The following is a 23,919-nucleotide window of genomic DNA, read 5'->3' as shown; positions in this document are numbered from 1 at the left end:
CACATTTGCTAACTTATACCCCTGTGCATTGCTTCACATCTTGCTAAAAACATACATATCTCATTGTGAATAGGTTCTAAATATAGGGGTCCATCTGGTGATTTATAAAAAGACAATATACGTTTAGTGCATGCATTTTTTCTATTTTCTCTGAAGAGAAGGCTGTTTTTCCATTTCAGTCAATATTTTATATTTTGAAATTAACACATTACTTAGTATTTAAAGTGTGGCTAATTTGGTCAATTCACATAAATACTACAAATATTCGTTGTAATTTAGTAGCATTTAGGAGTATGTAAGGTGAAAGAAACTTAATGTCCAATGATATATTTATTAATATTTCTTCTGGAACTATTTTCTTCTGTTTTCAATTATCTCTTGACTTACAAAATCACAAAATCTTAGCACTATTAGAAAGAATATTATTATAAAATAATTGAGTATATTTATATTTATATTTAGTTATTGATATATGTGGAAATCATCCACATTTAAAGATGAAGAGCCTAAACCCAAGAGAAGTGAATTGATTATTTTCTAGGAGAGCAAAGCATCAAAATTAAGACAAAATTAATTTATTTTAAATTTTAGTGTTTTTTTATTAACTTATTTAAAACATATTAACTAATAATATTATAGCCTAAAATAAGCATTTGAATAAGATATTTTGAATCTACTTTCTGTGCCTATTGGACTGATTCTTTTTGTAAACAGCCCTGTCGCTTGAGTTCAATTTGAGTATTTAAGTATTTTACAACTGCACAAGGTTAAATGATACCTCATACTTTTGATCTTGCAAAATTTGTGTCCACCTTAACCTTTACCTTAGTTCATATTTGTGCATCCCAAATAAAGCTGAGCTAAATGTTGAAGACAACTTCAAAGATGTAGCCATAATCAGTGAAGTACCAGCCCAATAGCCAAAAATGATTGAAAAGGAGTTTAAATCATGACATAAGGCTCTTAAAAAATTACAAAAGATGAGTTGCCTTGCATGCACGATATTTTCTTGAGAGGAGCTTTTAAATTCCTCCTATTCCTTTTGTATAATATAAATCAATCACTTGTGTCGCACCTACTCTATAACTCCCCTTTCTTGTGCTAAACTCTCCCAACTATTTTTATCTTTAATCCAGCCAACAGACAAATTTAGTTTTTCCACACATCCCTGTACTGCCAGCACGCATCAGATGCAAACACCTTCCTGGGTATCTGCTTTACTGCCTCTGGTAGCTCTTTTCTGTGTCAGCTGTCTTGTCTTTCTGGCTTTTCTAGTTGTATGGTTCATATATTCAATAGGTATGTGATGGGAGCAATGGGGAGAAAGGTACATTTTTAACACTACAGTAGTCCCTCGCTATGTCGCAGTTCACTTATCATGACTTCACTGTATTGTGGGATTTAAAAATATATATATATTTAATTATCTGTTGTGGATTTTTCGCCATATCGCAGGATTTTGTGGTACTGTATACATATGTTGTTAAAGTTACGTAGGTTTAAGAGTGTAGAATAAATGTAAGGTCCCTACTTCGTGGGGGGGTCTGGAACATAATACTCGCGATAAGTGAGGGAATACTCTATACTGTATTATACTTTTCCTGTTACATTTATTCCCTTGGCTTTTTTAAGAGCTTGGTGCACTTAAAAAGATAATGATCTACCCTAACTGTTCATTTACCATACATTTATTGTACTCAATTTGTTATTTCAAAGTTGGATGAAATAACAATTTTATGTAATAGCCTATGTAAGGTATTATTTCATACACTTTTGGGGTCAGTAAAACTGAATCCATCCTCAAAGAAATTAATAAGTTGCTGGCTAAAGATTGGGAAATGAAAGAAAAGGATAAATTGACCTTGCTTTCATGAAACTCATGATCTACACGGAAAGATAACATTTGTAATATAATTACCTATAATATGAGTTTTAGTTGCTATAGGAAAAATGTAGACAATGATAAAATGAAGAGGGTATTCAGACCAATTCTGATTTGGATGATGAAAAATTTTGAGTTATACCTTATAGAATATGACACTGTAAAATACAGGATTTGGACATAATGAGAAAAACAGATTTGTAGATGGGAAGGCACTAATGATCTATGTGAATGGCCTCTACGACTTTATGTTAGTATTATCAGAGTTCATTATTATTATAGTTAACTTCTTAATTGTATTTTCTTATATATGTTTTTAAAAATATATACAAACTTTATTATGATGAATTTAGTAGGAAAATCATATATGTCCAAACATACAAAAGGAAAACTGGAGAGTTATTCAGAATAAAAATTGTAGTATTTGTTTTAGTAGAAAACTTAATCATGTTTATTATCACATATACAGAACTATACATATGTAGAGCTTTTTTAATACTAAACTTTTATGTTTAAACATTCTAAGCCTGTAGGATATATAAAAACCCCATGTAGAAAAGGTTTAGGTCTCAATATAAATTTATCCCACCTGTCAAAAGGGTCAGATTGAATTTTTCAATGTACTTTATGATTGTTTATGCACTGTACCTAAAGAACATCAGATTTCTCTTCTTGTATTTGTGTTCACCATATCTACTATTTTCTAACAGTTATTTCCTTCTGAGATATTTTCTGATAAAGTTATGGACTTTAAAGACAACACTGAGAAAGGTACTGAAGGATGTATCATGAAATAACAGAATAAGCAAACAGATGCTATGCAAAATTTACAGGAGAATACTAAAATGTCAAAATCAAAATCAAGAGACAAACTATAAAAAACTAGCAGTTTTTCAATATTCCAGCCTATTTGCCAGTCAGCAAGCATTCATTTTTTTAAACAATTACTAAGAATTTATTAAGTGAAAACCAATATATACAGGGCAATTCCTCACAAGATGAGGGATCCAAAGTTTAGCTACTGGTAAAAGAAAATTTTATTTGCAGTGTCATATGCAAAGGACATTCCATTATCACACAAAATAAGATACCGGGAAGAAATCATTCTAGAGATGGCATGGGGCTCAGTGATGACCCATGTTGTTTTTGCAGATTCTCTGCCACCCTTAACACTGGTTTTCATCTTGCTTTTTACCTGCTGGAAGTAGATGGTTGTCACAACTCTACATAGCCTCTCTATTCAGAGCAGGAGAAGAGGAAGAAAAATGGCAGAGAAAATGTCTGAAAGTGGTTCTTATCTTTTATTATTGAAGGAAAAAAAAAAGTCTAGAATTCTTCCAGCAGTATTGTGCTAACATTTCTTTGGTGAAAATTAGATTATGTACTCATTCCTAGTTTCAAGAGGGGCTGGGAAGAGAGTTTCTCAAAAACTGGAGTGTGCTAGTCATGACTGACTTAGACCAATTACAGTGCAGCCTTTTGGCCTTAATGCATTGTCTTCCTGAACAAAGACAGAGTTCTAATTTGAAGGAAAAAGTATCTAAGGCGGGCCCTGGTGACATAGGGTGGGACAGTGAATTGACTAATGGCTACTATATTTTATACAGCCATAGAAATATAACCATGTTCTCATAGTTAAATTGCAGAATTGTGTCCTAAATCCATATCTTTAGAGTCAAGTCCAAATAGTCTTTTCACCTATAAGGTTTTGAAGGAGAGCTTGTCAGTCTTTTATTCATGGCATTATTTTCAGAGGACTTAACTATACTTTTAAAAAGTCTCAATCTTATGTCTCAGTTAACTTTCAAAGTTCAAAAGCAAATAAAACTAACTTTATTCTTTATTCTATGAGATGTATTAAACAGAGAAGAGCAGGATCCAGGTGGACCACTCATAGCACCTATAACATTGTAAAACTGCTTTAAAATGTAAATACTGTGCTAAATTCTAAAAAATGAACTTGTTTCTGAAAAGCAGAAATGTTGTTACAGCTAAATATAAGATGACATTATATTTCATTTTAAGATGAAAAATCTTCTTATTCAGTTCTTTGCTTGAAGAGGAAGTAATTACAGAAGATACTCAAGGTAATTAAAGCAGATTTTATCAAGATAGTGGTTAATCAAAAAATAAAACATAACCAGTGGGAGAAATATTCAAGGAAATTTATATAGAATTTTTGGCTTTATCTATGAAGTTATAATAATTATATCTTGTCATTAAGGGAGACCTGTAGAAATAAAATTGAAATTATTATTTCTTTTTTAAGAGGTGAAGGTGGGGTTTATTTCTTATTATAAAAGAAAAAAAACAAAAAACAAAAAACTCCTCAGAATCTTAACATAGGAATATTTCACTCAGAACAGACGCCAGGATACAAAATTATAAATATTTGACCTCTCCTCTCCAGTCCTGTCCCCCTCTCCTGTAAAAGCAGAGATGGGAAGGAGACTGGGAGGAAACAAGCAATTCTGTAAAACAAAGTCTTCAAATCTCTACAAATATGATTAAAATCTAAACTTGTTCTGCTTTTTTAAAAAAATTAATATATCAAAAGGCTTGCTTTAGTGACATGCTAGTCCCCCAGAAAAGAACCCAACACCCCCTTGTCAGTAACATACATGCTCAAGTTGACCAGCCAACTCATATGTCTAAACTCCTGTGCATACATGTGTCTTTAAACCAAAGCCGGGGGGTTCAGGTGATTGCTGCTATAACATCCTTCTTCCTGTTAATCAACCAGTGTCTGCCTCCTCCAGAAGGGCAGACAGGGTACAGAGAAACCCTTAAATGGTAGTGAGGGTTAACAGCCCCTAACAGCCAACTTTTCAAGCAACTCCACCCTCACCCCTCACTCAAAAGGAGCCTTTTTCTAGCCAGACTACTCACCTCAAATTTGGCTCCTGGTGACCAGAATGATTTCTTCTCCTTTAGAAAAAGCACACATATCCACATACCCATATATATCATTTTTTTTTTGTTTTTCCATTTAAATATAAAAATACTACTCTGATTTGTGTTATAAATGGAGGACCAAGGAACGAGAGCTTTTTCTTCTAAGGTAGGGCTACCCATCCCATTCCTTTCTGCTGAGCTTGCCTTTAGGTGAGGACATGTAGCTCCAGGCCAGGGAAGCACAGCCAGCAACAGGTACCTTCCTGCCTGACTCCCTGACTCCCACACTCCCCTCTCCTAGTTCTGCCTTTCATTAAAATCTGGGTATAGCCTTTTAAGAAATGGAACTTCCCACCAAGAGGGAATATCTAACCTAACCACAGAGTAAGCTCAGCCCCCCCACCCCGCCCCCTTCAGCTACCTCGAAGAAGAAGAAGGTCCTTCCCCTCCTTTCACAAATACTATGCTCACTGTCCAGAGAGCTACACCTGTTGGACAAACATCTGATTAAGTGAAGCAGTGGTTATGTTTCCCTGCCCCTCTCCCCACTAATGCACTAGAAAGTTTCAGTGATGGGGTGCGGTGGGGAGGGTGTGTGTATGTGAAGAGATTAAGAACTTTACCCCTCTAACCTGGCCAAAGGAAGCAGGAAATATTAACTGGGCATGAGGAATACAAAAAGACCTTGATGTTCCACCCTTTGAGTTGCAGCTATTATGACAATTGAGAGGGGGCAACAGGGGGAGCAGGATGTAGAATTAATTAGAAGGGGTTCAATGGCTGCGAGTCTAGTCCACTTAGTTTTTGTACTGGAAGGGCTCCTCGCGAATTTCGTTGAGAAGACAAGTGTGAATGAGGGCTTTTGTCACCTCGAATGGGTCACAGTTGGCAGAGGGGCACCAGTCTTCAAATTAGCCCTTCTTCTCCTGGCCAACAGCCCTAGCAATGCGGATGCTAGCGCTGTGGTCGGCCACGGTGGCAGAAAAGTCATTGATGTGGGAGGTTTCTTTGAATCCAGTTAGGCGTTGGGCATTGTCCTGGCCCCCCTTTAGATCGTAGGCTCAGATATGGTACTGGTGCCGCTTGCTCAGCCTCTCGATGTACTCTTTAATGTACTTCAGGACATTCTCCTCTCATGTGGCCTTGGTACTGAAGTTGGTGTGGCAGCCCGCACCATTCCAGTTCCCAGGAATTGGCTTGGGATCAAAGGTTGCTATCACTCCAAAGTCTTCACACACTCGGTGCAAGATGAATCGGGCCACCCAGAGGTGATCTCCCATCTCGATTCCTTCACAGGGTCCTATCTGAAATTCCCACTGGGCGGGCATGACCTCAGCATTTGTCCCCGCGATCTTGATGCCAGCATATAAGCAGGCCCAGTAGTGAGCCTCCACAATGTCCCTGCCATAGGCTCTGTCTGCTTCCACACCACAGTAGTGTGGACCTTGGGGCCCAGGGAAGCCATTGGAAGGCCAATAAAAAGGGTGTCCATCTGTGTCCATGAGAGTGTTTTCCTATTCCAGTCCAAACCAGGGGTGCTGATTGCCCACCATGTCCATTACCCGTTTACAGGTGTGCCTTAAATTGGTCTCTGCAGGCTTTCGGTTGTACTTTAAGACTTCACAGAACACCAGCTTGTTGTGGTCCTTGCAGAAAGGATCCCGAAACATGGCAGCAGGAACAAGATACATGTCACTGTTGGAGCCTTCAGACTGTAAAGTATTAGAGCCATCAAAAATCCACTCAGGCAACTCTTCTATACACTTGGGCTCACTGTCCAGGGTCCAGGTCTTGCATCGAAGTCCTTCTCCAGTACCATCAATTCAGATATACATAGCACGGACTTTATCACCCTGAGGCAGGGACATGTACATCTGCTTGACACCTTTGTTCAGGTGGGAACTTGCGGAGGTGGACATGGTGGAAGATGTTCTGGGGGGCGAGCAGGTGGCAGGGCAGGCAGGCGTGAAAGTGAGGTGCGGAGAGAAGAGAGGAAGCTGGGAATGCTGTTCAAAAGCTCAGATCTTCTCCCATCCTCCGCTCTTGAAATTATTATTTTTTAATTAAAAAAAGGTATTCTTCAAATTAGTTAAATTTTAGCATATTCTGATATTTCTCTAGCTTTGAATATTAGTACATTTGTACATATATGGACTGTGGTATTAGAAACCATAGATCCACTTACATTCTTTAAAGGATAATTTTTTATATGATGAAATTCTTCTAGAGACTAAGAAAAAATTAGGAATAAAAATACCAAGTGGATAGTACTTTGTATTGCTAATTCATTTTTCATTAAGTTAACTTGCATATTCTGGTTTCAGTTTCATATGATTCATATAAACAATTCGTGTACTTGGTTGAAAATATGAAAATAATTTGTGGGAGATTATTTGTAGTATTTTTATTTCCAGTGTTAGTGTCGAACACATCACCTGCAAAAGAAAGAAAACTCTTCAACATTATGGGAAACATTAGGTTCTCATTATCTTTCTTAAGTATAATTATTTTCATCTCTGTACCTACAATATGTTTTTTATGATTTATAATTGGTTAATCAGCATGGTAGAGGGAAGAGAGTATGGAGTTTAAGATGGAAAATACTTTGTTCTGATGCAAATCTGAGCCTGTTTTTTCACCTGTAAAATGATAGTAATAATAGCTCAATTACAAGGTTTTTATGAGGATTAGATATAACACAGTTAAAGAGCATATATCTGATCCTTGTAAGAACTTTAAAGTGAGACTCAGAACTATATATGTATAACTGTTATAGTTAAACAATAACTTGGTTCAAGGCATTTGTAAATAATATTTTCAACTTTGCCTTGTTTTTGACAAAGATAAATTTTTGAATAAGTGGTTACCAAAACTGTGCTTCAACTGCTTTTAATATAATACAAAAAGAGAAAGTGCTCATGTTTACTTATTTTCTCATTATCCATATAGATGGGGAATATATCTAGAACTTTGCTTTTTGTGACAGTGACTCACAAATGAAGATTTTGAATGTTTGATGAAGGAAGTCATGAGATGTACAACTAAGAGAACACCTGACTATGAGAGAGCTGAGAAAAAAAATAAACAAACCTAAAATGCAAAAGCAAAATACCACAAAAAAACCAAAATCATAAAACAAAATCCTCTTTTCCAAAATAGGTGTTAGATATATATAAACCTTAATATATAGTACTGATAAATCATTTGATAAATAGCTGACATTAAAAAAATTTATTTTTGGAGACTTCCGGCCAAGATGGAGACTTAGACTGACACGCTCGGTCTTCCTCTACAACTAGAAAGGAATACAACTATCTCAAAACAAAAGATAACTAGAAATTCCAGAAAATAAAACTACATGAAAGCCCAACATACAAAGTTATAAACCAACGGCGCTCGTTGGGCAGGTAAGAAGAGCGAAAGTGGGTGGTGCTGTTTGCAGTAGCACCAGGGACAGCGGCAGGGAGAGCAATCCTGGCTGCAGTCGACTCCCGGCAGCTTGCGACTCCAATGCTGGGAAAGGCAGTGCCCACATTGCCTCAGACAGTGAGGCCCAGAGGGCGGGAGGATGGATCCCGGTCACCCAGTGGAGAATAACGGAGAATAACAGCAGGAATCCATCTTGGACCCCCGCCCCCACACAAAGCGCCATAGCGCCACGAAAAAGGTTGCGGATCGCTGCAGGTCATCAGGCAGTGATGACAAAGCACCACAGCGTGGCAAAAAAGATAGCGGATCACCACCGGTTGTGGGGTTGTGACCAGTACATGGGCTCCGCCCCCTATAGCCTGCTCAAGAAGCAAAGTAAAATACAAATCTGTCAAAATGAAGCAGACAACTATAGAAATCCCAGTGATGCAGCTCACCAGGCAGCAGATGAAAAATCTGACAGACGAACAAATAAGAAACCTTTCAGAGGCTCAATGCAGAGCTATAGTTATTAGATGGCTTACAGAATTAACAAAAGATTTGGAACAAGATGAGAAAGGATTAAAAGCCACTCATATTGAAAAGAACGAAAACACATATGAGACAAGTGGTGAGGAAATAAAATCCAGAGATCAAATCAACAAACCAGAACATAGGGAAGGAACAAACAGTCAACCAGTGCGGAAAGAGGAAACAAAAAACAAGGAAAGTGAGAAGAGGATCAGAAACTTCTGGGATAGCTATAATAGATAGAACATACGGATAATAGGATTGACAGAGGCCGAAGAAGAACAAGAAATTGAAAAATTACGTGAAAAAGTAATGAAGCAGAACTTCCCAAACTTGGGGAAGGAAATAGACTTACAGGTCCAGGAAGCACAGAGAGTTCCAGAAAAACTGGACCCAGGGAGAACCACACCAAGACACATTATAATCAAATTGTCAAAAATTAAAGATAAAGAGAGAATCTTAAAAGCAGCAGGAGAGAAGAAAAGAATCATGTACAAAGGGGTCCCAATTAGACTATCAGCTGACTTCTCAAGGGAGACCCTGCAGGCAAGAAGTGACTGGCAAGAAATATTCAAAGTAATGAAAATCTAAAACCTACAGCCACAAATACTTTATCCAGCGAAATTGTCATTCAGAATAGAAGGGCAGAGAAAGTGCTTCCAGGACAAAAATAAAACTGAAGGAGTTCATTGGATCCAAACCACTATTATATGAGATGTTAAAGGGACTGGTTTAGAAAAAGGAGGATCAAAACTATGAACATTAAAATGAAAACTGTATCATAACAACCAACAACAGAAGCTAGGGAATTGAAACAAAGGCAAACTAAGTAGGCAACGAGAGTGGAAAAATAATTATAGGTATGGGGAACATACTGGGGGGAGGTCAGCAGTGAGGGGGAAGGGGGAGAGGGTGGGAGATAGTACAGGGATTAAGAAGCATAGTAGGAGGGAGTGGAATAGACAGGAAGAGGTTGAGAAGAACTATATGCACGACCAATGGACATGGACTAAAAGGGGGTGACAACTGGAGGGACGGGGGCCACCAGGTGGAGGGGAGCAGGGAGAAGGGAAATTGGGACAGCTGTAACAGTATAATCAATAAAACATATTAAAAAAATTTATTCTTGACCATAAATATACATTTTCACCTTATTATACATGTTTCATCAAGCTTCAAAACTTGCTCTATTATCCAGTTAAATTTGATTTCTTATTATCTTAATCAGATTAACATGTCACACTTCCTCTCAAAGATCACCAGTTTTTCCCTACTGACTATAGAGTGACAATTCACATTTCAATTGCATGACCGTTTCTCCCCAACCCATCATTTTTTCCCCCTATCTTGGCCCATAGTTTTCCATGAACTGGATGCTCCTCTCATGTGGTTTTCTTTTTCTCTCTAAAGTATTTGAAATGTAAGGCCTGGCCTGTTTGTTCTCATCTGGTTCCTGAAGTATCAAAGGCTATGCCCTGTCTTTATATGCCAAGCCATCGAAACTCACTGAAACATTAAAAATTTTTCATGAAATCTTTTCCCACCCCTATAAATTTTTATAATCTTTGGTTTCTCTCTAGTTGCAGACATTTTCGATCAATGCAATTCATTCTTATGTTTTATAGTTATGTCTGTCTAATGAATGAATTTACAAACACCTTGAGTGCTTGCCATATTTTATAATTTTCTTTATGCTTCAGAGTATCTATCAGATACTATAGATCCTGAATAAATAATTGCAGAAAGAACTAAAAACTGTTGTGTATTCATCACATAACTGTACAGAGAGATCTGATCAGACCACTGGGGAGGAGTAGGAAGAAGCAATAGGAAGAGGTTGCCCAAGGCAATGGTAAACAGTCTAAGACAGGATTGGCTGAGAAGCCTCTGGAGAGCATGGAATTTTTGGCCAGAAGCTTTAAAATAAAAGGAAGGCAGAGACTGACTCTTGGGCTCTCTTCCTCAGGATGCCTGGATGATCGTGCTGTAGTAGCATGTGTTTCCCAAAAGATGGTATTTTGGATGGGAGAAGAAACTCTGGGCACGGCCTGGCATTGGGCTGACCTGTCAGAGGGTGGCAGGGTTACTGTTCTTTGGATGTCCTGGAATGGATGGGCTATGAGGCAGAAGCCTGCCATTCTTCCAAAATTGTGTAGCTTTTGTATCTTATGTTGTTTTAGTTTGTAAACTAATCCTGTAGAAATAAGATAATTAAAAACTAACAGAGGGAATGATAGGGGAACTCAAGAGTTAAAGAGTTTAGCCTTAATTGACAGGTTTAAGTGATTAAAGCTATAACCAAAGAGTTAAAGATTTTAGCCTTACTTGATAGGCTTAAGTGACTAATGCATGTGGAAAGCTGTCACTGTATTTCAAAATTGTGTATGTAGCCTTTGAATAAAGATTCCTTTCCTTTGTCACCAAACCTTTGCCTCTGAAGTTTTGCCTAGAGGGTGGCAGCAGGCAGCAGGACCCCATTTGCTGTTCAGTAACACAACTATTGCTTACATCTTCCTTGGACAACGTTTTCCTTTAAAAGAATGTAAGCTCCATGCCTTTAGGATTTTTGTGCTCACTAATGTATTCCCATTGCCTAAATAAGTGCTGGAACATAGCAGGCGCTCAATTTTTATTTATTTACTATAATACTACATTTATGGGTGTAAGATAATCATTAAACAAATTTACTATTGGAAATATTTCATTAAAATTGACATTTTAATAATGCCAATAAAATATTATTACTGATAGGCTATTTGGTCATTTGTGACTTTTTTTTTTTTTTTTTTTTGGAGGGTAGGGGGAGTCCTGATTTGGAAGGATATTTAAAAATGCTGATGGCTCAAGTACTATCTGAATTGAAGCATCAGTGGGTGTTGTTGAATTATACTTTACTACACCTCAACTGGTAAAGTTTTCGTTCAAGTCTATAGCTTATATTAGCCATCTCAATTATTCTAATTCCTCGTATACTGTTTACAATACAAAACTCATCACAACTTAAGCAATGTAATGAAACCAGTTAATAGTGCCAAATATAACTGGGAAGATTTATTGAGGCCTGATTGAAGAAACAAAAAAATATATTTTTTATCTAATTGTGCTTTTTGTGAATTAGACCTAATGTAGGGCCCCTATCCTTATCTTTTAAATATCAAGCATGTGCAAAATTTGAAGGTAGATAATGATTAATTTTGTGTTATGGACGAGTTATATAAAACTTATATAAGATTAATTTAAAATTTTAAGGCACTCTGAGTGTCAATATTGAAAGGAAGCTATACAGTATTCCCTCACTTATCCCGGGTATTACGTTCTAGCCCCCCCACCTCTCGCGATCGGTGAAAATCCACGAAGTAGGAACCTTACATTTATTTTAGTATTTATATATATTTTAAGGCTTTATAAACCCTTACCACACACTTATAAACAGTTCCCAGTCCCTTATTAACCTCTCCCACTCCCTTTTTAACCTTTTCCACACTTTTATAAACACTACTTATATTCTTAAACATGTTCTACACTCTTAAACCTACGTAACTTTAACAACATATGTATACAGTACTGGAAAATCCCACAATATAGTGAAAAACCCACGATAAATAATTAAATATAGTATTTTTAAAAATCCTGTGATACAGTAAGGCTGCAATAAGTGAATTGCGATATAGAGAGGAACTACCTTAGTATATCTTCGGGTGAATTATTTTTGATATATGAATAATAACTTACTACTCGGCATGTTCTGTTCAACTTGATTTTCGGTGTTTGAACACATTTAATGTGCACATGTATTCTTAAGATGAGAGAAAAATACATTAATATCAAGTACTTAATTTTGAAACTAGTTTATGAAAGGCCATTTCAGGCAGCAGAGATAGCATTCCTATAAAGTGCAGCTTGCCTGCTATCTGTGTGCTAATTAAGCTTATCTCTTGCCTGAAACAGAACTATCTGTTCCTAGACTTAAGGAAAGCTGCTATATTCAGTACAGTGGTATTTACAAAAGATCTAACATGGTATGCACTTTATCCTTCTCAGTGGTTCCTCGTCTTTCTTAAGCAGAAAAGAATTACATGGCATTATACTTAATTTGCTAAAATGGTATGATATTTCACTAATGAAATGAAAATGATTGCTGGAATATGTTAACATACTAATAAGTGGCAGACTCAGAGGAAGAAAGCACCCTCTGAGTTTTGTTCCTATAATATCTCTTTTGAGATCTGTACTGAAATAGCTTGCCCTTTTGTTGTAATTCATGTAAATAATCTTAAATATTGCATTTACATTCCCTTTTAAAATTACTGCCAAAATAAGATGTGTCAAGCCTTCAGAATCCTAGGTACACATGCAGCTCAGATCAAATAAAGGGTAGTTTACTGAAAACAACATAAAAAGGATGATTATTTAAATTGCCTCCTCCCTCCTAGCCTGCTATTTCTTTTGCCCAGAGCACATCTATAAGAAGATGGTATCTGAGATATCTGAGATAATGGGCCAATTATCATGAAGTCCTATAATCACCAGGGAATAAACATTATGAACACTTGAAACCTAAAACAGAAAGTTACAGGGCTTCATATTACTCTCTCGTTCTCGACTCTCCTTATAGAAATGAGACAGCTGTTATTACACAAAAAGAAAACCAGCTTTGATAAACAAGCTAAGGAGAGGTCACCGCTTTCCTGAATTGTAGAAAATTGAAAAAGAGTAATTAATCAGACTGGACAAAATGGGAAGAGAAGAGATGGAAAAAATATACATACATAGATGACATATATATATTTATTTCATAAAGGCAACACAAAATTCACTGTGGAGTGAAAAAAATGCTTTCTTCATGATAGATTATTTCCAACTTTATTAAATAAATATGGTTTTGTTCTCAATCTTGTCTACACTACCTAGAATATGAGGTTAATAGGTAAAATATAGGACACCTGGTTAAATTTAAATTTCAGATAAAGTATTTATTGTTTATCTGAAGTTAAAATTTAACTGGAAATCTTGCATTTTTACTTAATGTATAGACCTATCTGGAGACACATTGTTTCATAGAGATTAACTCTGCTGGAAATGTACTTCTGATATTTATTGTGTAACACCACAACTAAGGGAAAGGTGTCTCTGGTAGATCCATTTCTAAGGACTGTGAGTGGGTCTATTTCTAAGGACTATCACTTCCTTTGGACGTATGCTATATGAAGTTAAATAATACCATTAAATTTTCACTCTTGGAAAATGACACATTCTGGCTCTTGCTGAGGTACTTCTGGACACACCAAGTACCTTTTTAGTTACATAAGGGATCCTACTTTTATGGAGCTTTTTATTTCCTGAGAACTTGGGTCACTTATAGTAGATTAAAGGATAACTAATAGTATAGCCAGTGAATGAGGACTGGCAGGATGCACTTGATCAATTAGTAGCTTTAACTCTGTCTTGGGTAACTGTTTGATCACAATTTACCCTTACCATATGTGCAGTACTACTATATATATACATGTACCCTGGCTGGTTTGGCTCAGTGGATTGAGCGTCGGCCTGCGAGCTAAGTGTCGCTGGTTCGATCTTCCAGTCGGGGCACATCAGAGAAGGAAAACTCTGACTCCAAAAAACCTCCGCTGCCTTGCGGCATACCTCTTCAGGGGAAAGGCTAAGGGAGTAAACCCTGACAGAAAATCCGGAGCCCGAGTCCCTAAGGCGGTTTGACGTTGTAGTCAACACCGGCAACTCCTGCGGCGCACCTGAAGCCAAGCTGTATTGACTCCGTCTTTCCCTTGGATCCTTCAGCTGCGAAGAGAGGGGGGGTCTGCTGCATGGGCAACAGCAGACCCTCCATATCACCCTGCCCAGGCTCTGTAGCTTCAGCTTCACTGGAGAGGACACTCCAGCATCATCACAAGATGTCGATTCAACACGGGAGGAGACAGATACCGTGTCACTCCCAAGTTGGACTGCACAGCCATTCTCGGCGGTGCAGATAGACTCTTAAGAAGCTACACCATCGTCTCTCGAGACGGACGGCTGTCGACGACGACGACTATATATACATAGTGAAACCACTCTCAAATAAAATTTGAGGGATTGAATGTATGAGTTAAATCAGTAATAAAAGCCAACTTAAGTTGGGGATTGCAATAGCGGCACTTAAAGCCCCAATGCAAATGGGTAAATTGTCACAAACAAACAGGCAAAGACAGTAAAACTACTAAGTATCTTAAGTCAATAAGCAAGTGTATAAATAATAAGATGTACAGTGACATATAAATATGTAAATATTTAGCATAAGACAGAGAAATTATTTTTGCTTAATATGTGCCTTAATTTTGTAATATAAGTTTGTGATAATTATATGCATGGTGGGGGAAAAATACTTGATTAACTTTTTTTTTTGTTTTTAGTATCAAATGCAGTTCCTGGCACTTTCTAGCTACTGATGAATAGATACCTTCCATGAATTCACAGTCCAGTGCAGTAGACATATATAGAAAGCTACAATAACAGTACAGTACGTGCTAATATGGGAGAAGGGAGATGGCATCCATGTGGTGAGACCAAAAGTCATCCTGAGAAAGCTGACCTTTCAAATAAGTGGAGTTATCCAAGGAAAACTAGGTGAAAAGGTGGAAAGGATGAAGAGAGTTTGAGCACAGGGCTGGATGTGAGATGCCCTGTGACTGTTGTGAGCTTCCTGAAAGTAAATACCTCTGAGGTATAAATCATAATGAAGAGAGAACAAAAAAATGGAAGCTGAAAATGTGGAGGGCCTTATTTTATGTTAGACGAGGGAGGTGGGCTTTAGTCTGTAAACTGGTCACCATCGGCAGATTTTAAGCAAGGCTTAAGAAGGTCAGATATGCAGTTTAGGTGGAACATTTTGCTGATTATGTGGAGAATGAATGTGAAAGGGGTCAAAATGCAGGTGAGAGGATCCATTAGGTCACTCTGAGGGCAGTGCAAGGATTAAATGAAAAAGATGGGGAGATTATTGAGGAAAGTGGATGGGGGTGAAGAGGTGTTGGAAGGCTCAGGTTGAAGAATTATTATAGGGATACAACTAACTATACGGACCCAGTGATTGATTAGATGCAAGAACAAGAAATGCAGAAATGTCTAGCACCACATGTGACAATGTGGGGAGGAGTTTATGCTGGAACAACCGAATTAAGACTCATCAACTTAGAGGTAAAATCTTAAATGTGCATGTGATCTGTTGAAGAGCCTGAACAAGAGTGGAGAGCTAGCAAGAAAATGGAAGCCTAGGAAATATCAAAATTGAAATTTCAGGTCATGGGAGATATGGAGGAGCAGGAACAGGAGCAGGTAAAGATCAGAGAGGAAAGAGGGGAAACAAAATAGTGTGAATCATGAAAAAGAAGAGAAAGTTCAACAGAAACAAAAATAATAGTGCCAAATACAGCACGGAGGTTTAGCAAGACCTACTCCATTTGAAGGATTTTTAGAATATCTTTATAACACATTAACTCAACATATTTATTTAATGTTCTTTTCCCTGTATTGAGAACAGATTTTAAATTAGAAAGGTGCTTACTTCAAACTAGTCATGACATTTGATAAAAAAAATTCTTTTGCTTTGTTAAATGTACAGTTTAGGAATATTTCATAATGGACTTATTAGAATTTAAATACCTGTTTTAAAATGTCTTCATACTGCCTATATTTATAGGACAGATTATTCAAGTTCTTCGGTCTATCAGGAAATTAATTTACAGTTTAAAATTAGATAAGTATGTTCTGTGTCTGCATCTGAATTTCTCAAGAGAGAAATTATATTTTATCAAGCATAAAATATTTGTTTAAATGTTATCTGTTTACACATACTTACATGATGAACTCTGAAAGCTTTCTCTGAGGCATTATAGTGTATTCATTAAATACATTAAAATACACTGTATTCCTCAAAAAGGGGATACATTTTTCTGATTTCTGACTTTACAACTGCAGTACAGAGATTGCACATTCAAGGACCAACAAAGGAAGAGAAATTGATTGGGAAATAAGCTGAGGAAAGTTCAGGAAAGATGGGTGTGAGGAAGAGTCAGATACCAACAGGGCTAGTACTGTAACTATCATAGAGTTGGAAGTACTAAGGCTACAAGAGAAGGTTCCACTCAATTTATTTATATAGATACATGAACCCCTTGGCTACTTGGGTTTTCAGAACTTTCTCATTGGGTATGTGCTTATTTATGATTAAGTTTTCTGTCATGCTGCATGACTTTATGAACCTTGACCTTGAATCTCTCCATTCTTACCTCTTTCTGTATGTATCATTTGCTGTCACTTCATCATCCTCACAGACTTTTCTCTATTGGTAATTCCTAGATTTTTGTCAATTAACTATATATAACAATTTAGTACTGTTTGTTGTAATACTCTTTATACTATTTGCAGATGGTAAATGGGTGCAGCATAAGATCTCTATTATATACATACATATCCACATCATAACATATGATATATATATATTTATATATACAGTATATATATAATCAGAGAAGGAAAACTCTGACTCCAAAAAACCTCCGCTGCCTTGCGGCATACCTCTTCAGGGGAAAGGCTAAGGAAGTAAACCCTGACAGAAAATCCGGAGCCGGAGTCCCTAAGGTGGTTCGACATTGTAGTCAACACCGGCAACTCCTGCGGCGCACCTGAAGCCAAGCTGTATTGACTCTGTCTTTCCCCTTGGATCCTTCAGCTGCGAAGAGAGGGGGTGTCTGCTGCATGGGCAACAGCAGACCCTCCATATCACCCTGCCCAGGCTCTGTAGCTTCAGCTTCACTGGAGAGGACACTCCAGCGTCATCACAAGATGTCTATTCAACACGGGAGGAGACAGATACCGTGTCACTCCCGAGTTGGACTGCACAGCCATTCTCGGCGGTGCAGATAGACTCTTAAGAAGCTACACCATCGTCTCTCGAGATGGACGGCTGCCGCCGCCGACGATACATGGTACTTATCAATAATATTTGGTACACTCTTCTGAAAATTAATTTTCATGTAGGAACAAAGTCAAAGCAATTTTTTAAAAAAGTTTGATTCATCTCCTTAGAGTTTGGTATGATGGAGTTTAATCTAAATGTGAGAAACTGTGTCACAGATGGGCATATGGGCAGTAATTTAGGTATTCTGGATGCACTAAATGAATTTTGGCACTGAGATCCTCATTTATTTTCTTCAGTATTTCTTAAAAAGAGATTGTTGCCCATGGACAATGTAAAATACTGTATCTTTCAGACTTTATACTGCCAAAATATACTTTAATGAACTGCAAGATTATTTCAGGTGGTAAAAATATTTATATAAACAGTTGAGTGTCAGCATTTCAACTGAGTAACATCATGTGGCTGTAAACATCAAGAACTCTGAAGTGATGTTGGCCTAAGTCTGAATTCTGGTTCTACTACTGACTAGTTGCACCATTTGGAGCAAGTTATTTAACTTCCCTGGGTCTCAGTTTTTCTCCTCTATAAAATGGGGATAATACTGCTACCAACTCACAGAGCTGTAACAATAATTAAATGGGTTGAGAGTTTCAAAAACACCACTTATAAAAATGTGTCAAATGAAATAAAAATAGATAATATCCTGCCATCAGTAACTACAACTTTAAATTGAAATAATTTCTAAGTTTTCCTCTACTTAACCTTTTTCTCTCTTTTGTATTTCATCCATATGTCTTATTCTACCTCTCTGCTGCTTTCTATTATAGTTAATGGTTTGATTTATTTATGTGATGGTTTCTACCACTAAACTACAAGATCTTTGAGAGTGTAAATTACATTGTGATCACATTTTGATCTCCAGGGACTTGTAATACTTCTGATACTACATGGACTCATAATAAAGATTTATATTGGATTGAATAAATCTCCCTCATTTCTAACTTATAATGGGAATTATTGTTACTGGTTTATTTCATAAGTATTCCACAAAATCTGTTTCTGCTCCCATCCTAGGTTTATGGGTTATTCTTATTCTTCCTCCCCTCATTTCTCAGGCCTCATTGAACATGTTTATTTTGTTGTTGTTGTTAAATGTTTACAACTCATTTTATTTGTATTTTGTATTAAAATAACTTTTCCATGGCCTTTTATACTTACTATTTCAATTTAATCCCAAACTCTATTAGTTTAGGCAGTATTGGAAGCAAGGAAATTGAAAGAAGAAAAGTGTAGATAAATTTACTAAGATTTCTCAGAAGGTAAGTCATGTTTCCCAACTTTAAATCAAGTATTTTCCTATCAATCCTCCTTTCTTCCTTTCTCTCTAGAAATCATATTGGAAGTAGCCATTTGAGAACTAGACAAAAACTTTAAGCAGGGAAAGGTGATAGAAATCGACTCAGGGAGTGTTTTTTCATGAATCTGACAGTGCAAAGCTGGAAGAAAGTTGCAGTTGCAGTGTAAACACTGTACTTGAAACATTAAGAGTAGCTGATTGCTTTTTACAAAGTTGGGCTGAATCATTTCAACACCCTTGATTTAAGTTGAAAACAGATTATTTACAGTCTCAACCCTTTTGCTATTTCCATTTCTTAATGCTTGATTGTCGTCAAAGCGATCATTTAAAGACAACAACTGGAATGTGAATAAAAACCTATAAAAAATACAATTTCGACTAGGTTTCCATAGAAACACACAAAACTGTGACCCTAAGGCTGAGCCATCTTTTCTCTTCTGCAGGATCATTTATAGTGAACTTATGTGTTCCCAAACACACTTGAACACACTCAGAAGAGGCACTTCGTTTAATAGCACCTTTTACTTCAAAAAATAAAAGAACAGATTTAGTACTGTACTTAAACCATACTATAATCTGTAACATATGTAGCAGTCTGTTTTCTCATACCAAATCTTCATTTGATATGTGTGGATCTAGTTGCGATTTTTATTTGTTGATTTTCTTTATTCCTGGCATTTTGTGGGGGAGCCACCAATGATAAAATTAAACCTAGCATGGCTTTGTCCAAAATGTATGAAGTGACTCTAAATCTTTTCATCATATGCAAATAAATCAAAATTATAACAACTAAAAATGAATTAAATTAAAACAAATTTTATAGTTCCTTGTTATGTCTTAATTCTGACTATCCTGTATAGAGAAGGTAGTTGATCATTTCACAGGCTTGTTGAAAACATGTAATTCAGAGCTCTCTTATAAAGAAATGCAAATTAAAGCAAATATAATTTGCTTGTAATATGTATTAAGAAAAATGAAAGGAAATATTGGATATAGGAAAAAATAATGTTTTGAATACTTGGATAAATAGAAACCTGACAACATATTAGTTGAAATTCAAAATACCAGGGTAAATAAAGAAGTTTTGACTTACTGTTTGTAAATTATGTTTCTAATGTATATCTGTAGATATTTTCATAATATATTTATATTCAGAGAAGGTAAAATTAGGAAAATACCTAAAACACACAACAGATATTAGATGTTTATGCATATGGAAAAATTACATTTTCTTGTTCCCCTATAGTTCCTCTAAAAAATGTATCTGTCTGAAATACCTTCATTATTGTCATTTACAGTAATTTATGTCTAATATTTTGCTCCCTTCTCATGGCTATAACACGTAGTATTGGCAATGTCTATGTTGTAAAAATAAATTATCTGGATGTTATTTAAATGTGATGGCATTTTGATTTTAAATTATATTAAAATAATTCCATGTTTGGTGGAATGTGTATAATCAACTGGAATTAGAAATGGTTATTATTGAAAAGTATTGCAACTTATTTAGGTATAGAGCTTTTTACTATATAGATTGCAAACCATATTAGAATATTTCCTCCACTATATATTATACTATAACATCTATAGTACAACAATATAGGTACTATATAAATGCTGCTACATAGGCACAAAGTGCTCTATGCTATTTATTATATATGCTACCTAGACTACAAACATCATCTATCATTAAACCCTAATTATTTGTGATATTATTTACTACTACTAATATTTACTTATTGTGTAGTTTACTTATGAAACTATAAAGGAATAGATTTTGAAAAGAGTTTCTGGATTTCTGAGAAAATAAATAAGACTTTTAAAAAGATAACAGCAATAGGGCACTACTCTGCTAGATTTTTCCACAGTGGTTTCTCTGTTAAAGCAACAGTCCAGTGCTATAGATATTGTTGTGCTCGCTACACAGGGGAGGGAACTGAGGAAGAAAGATTAGAATAACTTAATAGAATTGTAGAATTATTAAGAGCCAAATTTAAATCTCAAGTTTCACCTCAAATCTAGTGCAGATAATATTTCCAACATGTTGTTCCATTGATCAACAAAAACAAAACATTATTGTGGTCGCCAACTGTTTGAAAATACTTATTTGAATATATTTAACATGAAATGAGTTTTGAAAAATAGCTATGGCTTAAGACGTAGGGTGGAAGGATGTCTTGGGCAAGAAATGCAGCATAAACAAAGACAAGGAAATGTCCAACTATGAAATGTTGTCTAAGAAATTTTGATTGTGAGGGAGTTTTCCTAAATAAAGGAGGTAGAGAAAGTATGGGTTTCAATCATTGTGCAGAGGGCCTCGAGCATCAAGCTGAATCTGTTATGAATCTAATGCATGCATATTATGTGGCAGATAAGCATGGCAATAGATGGGGAGCAAAAAGCAGGGTATGTTTTGATTACATGTTGTGAAAATAAAGAATGTTTAGCAACGCTCATGCAGATGAGAGCATTGCAGAGGAGAAAAATGGTGTTTCAGGCAACAATGCACAGTGTGTGTCTCTGGGGTGATTTTCAATTCAAAGTATTACTCAAAGCAGTAGATAATTATGTCATTTAAATATTCAAGTAATATGATTCCATAAAGGGGCTTTTGGGAAAACATATTTTAGTTTTATCATCAAACTAATTCGTTGTTCTAGAATGTATGACCTACCACCAGCATTGGAGCATTTGTAAGGCCTTCTGGGCAGATGTAATAGTCTAGAGATTGCTGAAGACAAATTCCTTGCGGAGAAAGATTTGTGAAATCCTGCAGGGAACCAAGGAAACTATACTCCCTAACACTCTCCCCTGCAGAGAAAGCTTTATTATTGACTGTCTTTCAGGACTTCAAAAAAAAAAAAAAAAAAAAACCAACAACAACAACAAAAAATCCTTTGAACTTGTAAGGCGTAGCCACTGTTATATTATAAATCCCCTCAAAAAATTACAGAAATATTGATGGTTATCCTACACTATGAATGCAGGCTCTAATCTTAATAATATACATTTTGTGTTCATAAACATAACTTTTTGTCTGAACATACAAGGGAAATATGTATTGGCATATAGAGATACATTTCTAAAAATCAATTTGTTTGTATACATTTGCCAAACACAGGTTCTACCCCCAAATTGTGCTGGATTTTGATAATATAAAGTTAAAAAAGATACAGTTGCTTCTTAACAATATTCATCAATAAATAAATGATTTGTTCAACTTCTCTGTTATTTTCAGAATATTTGAATTCTAACTTTTTGCAAGACTATGTCTCTCCATCACTCCTAGATCAACTTTATTTCAAAATACTCCAGGCTAAACACTGAGCAGATTCCCATGCTCTCAGTAAACGTGAAGAAATTACATGATGAACTTGTCTCTATTCTTAGCTCAATGACTCTGGAATGGAAATATAAATTATGTTGTGTGCTATTATTTATGTACTTATTTATAAACCTTACCTGAGGATATGTTTTTACTGATTTTAGAGAGAGAGGAAGGGAGAAAGAGAAACATTGGTGTGAGAGAGAAACATCAGTTGGTTGCTTCCTGTATGAGCCCTGACCAGGATCAAACCCGCAGCCTAGGTATGTGCTCTGACCAGGAATCCAACTCACAGACTTTTGGTGAATGGGATGACACTCTTGATCAACTGAGCCACCTGGCCAGGTGAAAAACTTAGATTTTTTAATGTTTAGGTGTGAATGAAGTGTATGTACTGGGTAAGCAGCTATAAAAATCCTCTGAAATTTTATTATTTGCCACATCATAACTCTGTTTATAATATTGTACCTCAAATGATGTTATATGAACATGTGCAAAAGCTACATGCACATGTATGTATTTTAGGAAAATTCCTAATACCCAGAACTGTTGCATGTTATGTTGACAGCCTGATAATTTCCAGGTTTGCTTTTAGAAATACATTTGAAGAGTACGATTATAAATATTGAGAGCAAAATGTTAAAGAGACCCTCTAAAGACTCATCTTCAGGAATTTGTAAGCCCCTTTGATTAGCATTTGTGTGATGAAGTTCAACAAAAACTCCTGCTCCAAATGTTTTCTTGCTGTGCTTTAAAGAAAAAGCTGTTGGCCCTGGCCAGTGTGGCTCAGTTGGTTGGAGTGTTGTCCTGTACACGCCACAGAAAGTCATGGGTTTGATTCTGGTCAGGGCACATGTCTAGGTTGCCAGTTTCTCTCTCTCTCCCTCTCCTCTCTCTCTCTCTCTCTCTCTCTCTCTCTCTCTCTCTCTCTCTCTCTCTCTCTCTCTCTCTCTCTCTCTCTCTCTCTCTCTCTCTCTCTCTCATCTTTCTTCCCCATCCTCTCTTTCTAAAAAAGCAATGAAAAAAAAAAAAAATCCTTGGGTGAGGATTAAAAAAAAAAAAGTTGTTTAAAAACTAGTTTTCAAGACTTTCTCTCTTAGATTGGGAACTTTGTGTTCCTCTGAGATTTTAATACATACTTGAATGCCCCATAAAGCATGAGATGGATGAATTAAAGTAATAGTGTGAAGGTAGATTCTATTCAAAGGCATTTTCTTTTAGGTTGCTTTTTCCTCAAAGCATACGTAGCAAGTAATATTAAGATTCAGTTATTCCAAATTCATAGATGTTTCTAGGAGCATGTAGATATTCTTTCAAAATAGATCAGTCTAGTGTTTCCTTTGAGGATGTTGGTGTGAACAGCTTTTTTTTTTGTTTTTAAAGAAAAAGCAAGATCTATTATTACTTTTAAAACATAAAGAGGTATAAAAGTATATTTCTCATTTGGAATATATTGTGCTTCATATCTTCTAAATTGTTTATGTTATTTTAATTCATCAGTGAGCATATATCTTCCTATTAAGAAAATGGTGTGTCAGAAGTCATAAAACATTTTTTTAACAGTAAAGGTCACATTTTATTGCAAAAACCTGTCAGTGCTTTATGTC

The 23,919-nt window shown here is 36.1% G+C and overlaps 1 protein-coding gene and 1 pseudogene across 1 annotated transcript in view; one reads left to right on the top strand and one right to left on the bottom strand.

Annotated features, from left to right (window-relative positions):
• Positions 1–23,919, top strand: part of LRP1B (LDL receptor related protein 1B) — a 1,919,366-nt gene that overhangs the window by 40,391 nt on the left and 1,855,056 nt on the right. The gene's annotated exons all lie outside the window — the stretch shown is intronic.
• Positions 5,575–6,696, bottom strand: LOC150021974 (glutamine synthetase pseudogene; annotated as a pseudogene).

The sequence above is a fragment of the Furipterus horrens genome, unplaced genomic scaffold (assembly GCF_987537825.1).
Source record: "Furipterus horrens unplaced genomic scaffold, mFurHor1.1.pri manual_scaffold_1, whole genome shotgun sequence".
NCBI lineage: Eukaryota > Metazoa > Chordata > Mammalia > Chiroptera > Furipteridae > Furipterus > Furipterus horrens.
This window is presented reverse-complemented; position numbering and strand designations above follow the sequence as displayed.